Source organism: Mauremys reevesii, linkage group 2 (assembly GCF_016161935.1).
Source record: "Mauremys reevesii isolate NIE-2019 linkage group 2, ASM1616193v1, whole genome shotgun sequence".
NCBI lineage: Eukaryota > Metazoa > Chordata > Testudines > Geoemydidae > Mauremys > Mauremys reevesii.
This window is the reverse complement of record NC_052624.1, coordinates 203,170,268-203,173,149: the sequence shown is the minus strand read 5'-3', so window position 1 is coordinate 203,173,149 and position 2,882 is coordinate 203,170,268.

The window sequence follows — 2,882 nt, the reverse complement described above, 5'->3', positions numbered from 1 at the left end:
AACTAATCTGAAAAAAGTTTTCAAAATAAATCACTTTTAAAATGTATAGTGTGTACCTTCTAAAAATGAAACCTACATCTGAGTTGTGAAGATTATGTATTAAGGTTATTCAACCAACAAGAATGCACTTTTATGTAGAATACCATGATTAAATCGAATCTTCCTGATTAGTTATTTAAATCAAATCCACCCTGAAATCCATAGCATTTTCAACCTGATCAGTTTCTGTTTAACACTCACTCATCTATTTTTATTAATAGACAGGCATGAAGATGACCTGTTAGAAAGCATCCTGCATTAGCAGGTGAATGCACTACAGTACATTTTCTACTGCTTTGTCTACTTTGGCCTTTTTCTAATCATTGGCTCAAATTCTTTGCTGGTGTAAATTGGTGCTGCTCCAGTGATGGACCTCAATAAAGTCAACTTACACCAGTTGAGAATTCAGTAATTTCACTTAAATAGAGTTAGCCCAGATTAAAACTGGTTTAACAGACTGGAGAATCAGACTCTTTCCACAATTCATTTCTTGTTGCTGTCATTTTTTGTTCCTGTACTTCATTCTATTATATATCATGCACAACACAAATATATAAATGCATTCCTTTATAGACCTTGGAAACGATGTGTTCCAACACAGTCATCCCAGTGCTATCAGCTTGTAATAGCTCGAGCTCTTTTTGTCAAATATTTTCAACAAGTATTTTCCAAAAATGTTATACACTCCTCCAGATTCAGATCCCTTGATAAAGGTTCCATTCACTAATTTTATAATCAAAACAATGCAATGATTGACCATTATAAAAGGTCTAGGCTTTATATATTATTTTAAGATACATTTATATAGCCTTGTAAAATTTACATAGTCAGCAATTCCTGCTCTCTCAACTGATTCCACTATTCTCTAACTCAATACTCTCAATTTACAACTCAAATATCCAGTAGGTTTAATTATCCCATAGATCTGGAGACTGACACTTTGGGGGATTTTTGTTATGCTTATGTCAAAGGAGTCAAATGATATACAAATGTTTTCCTTATGAACTACTGTCACTGCAAAGCAAATAGAGCCAGCCATTGTGTTGGCATTCGCCAGTCATGAATCAGGCACTGGATTGATTGATTAGTGATTTATTAGCTACAGTAAATCAGCTTAGCAGACTGCAAGTCTCTTCAGCCAATGTAATTATATCACTATTTGCTCAGTAACAGTTAAACCAGTTTCCACCAGCTGAGACTTCAGCACATTGCCTTAAATACTACTACTCTAGCTACTGGGACAACTGTAGAGGTATTGAGTTCTATTGCTGATAATGACTGATATCCTATGGGGGGAGGGGGGAAATGAATTAAGTGTATCTTTTTTTTTTAAGTCTGTGTGTAAAGCAACATTTTAAAAAGGCTTTGACTCTAAAGAAGAAATTGTCTAAGCATCATTACACAAAAGAGGTGCACATTTATTAATTAGTCATTTTATGTATTCATACCTTCAACTCAGCTGTGGTGTGTATAGTCAGTGGATGACTGACAAATGCTCAGCCATGAAAATCAGTTTTTAATTTACAATATGTAATTGCTTTCTGAAGTTTAGCATAGGGTCAAAAATTCCAGTTCTATGTTGAATTCCATAAAAGTGAATTGAGAGACTTTTAATCTGCCAAGACCTGAGTTCAAGCTTCTAGGCCAAGTTATGGTGTCACAAACACATTGGGATTCAATGAGCAAGTAAGAGCAAAAATTAGCACAGATTGTGAATCTCCAGCAATGGTATACTTTTTTTTGTAAGTAAATAGGAGATATACCAATCTCCTAGAACTGGAAGGGACCTCGAAAGGTCATTGAGTCCAGCCCCTGCCTTCACTAGCAGGACCAATTTTTGCCCCAGATCCCTAAGTGGCCCCCCTCAAGGATTGACCTCACAACTCTGGGTTTAGCAGGCCAATGCTCAAACCACTGAGCTATCCCTTCCACTTTGTGCAAGGGGCTGCCTTCCTTGGACTGCTTTGGCAGTTAAAGATGTTATGAACAACAGAAAAGGAAACTCTCTGATTAGCAGCCTGGTTTCAAAATAAACACTTTACTATGAACAGGAACCATGTACAGATATGAGATAACAAATCTTTCTAGCACTCTGTGACTGCCTTTTCCTGGGCTTCTTTGTTGCCGCCCCACAGCAAGTGTTGCCAACTTCAAAGCTTGAGGTTTTGCCGATCATCTGCAAAAATAGCCTAAAAATTGCGGAGATTGGCAATATTGCTCCTTTCACCCCTCCTCAATAGCAGTAACCCTCTTCCCCTGCTCTCCCCAGAGCAGCAATATGCTCTGCCCTCCCACCCCCCGCAGTAATACTCTCCCTGACTCAGAGAGCAAGAGGCCCCTGTGACAGGGTTCACTCACTACTGCAGCATCTCCTGCTGGCTGTCCTGGAGATTAGCTCTGCTAGCCAGTGCACCTTCTTCTTCAGTGCACCAGCCTCTCTGCTCCTGGACCGTGTCACTTGAAGGACTGCAGCATCCTCTTCAGGAGGCAGCCCTCTGGCTGTCTCATACTCTGTGCTCTCCTCTTCCGGGGAATGTACTGCAGTCCAATGGCCCAGCCAGTTCCCTCAGCAGAAGAGTGGGGGGCAGAGGGGGAGGAGAGGAGACCCAGGCTCATCCACTACTCTGGGTTTTGGCCCAGGGACCCTGTAATGGCTGCCACTTGCTGCATCCCCTCCAATGTCTCTGTAGATCTCCCTGGGCCACTTCCCCATGGCCCCAGCACCCTCTTTGCCTTTGCCTTAGGCCAGTGGCATAGCCAGATTCTAACATCATGGGGAGCGAACACATAAAAAAGGTGCCACCCGACATATCAAATTACACCTCTACCTCGATATAACGTAA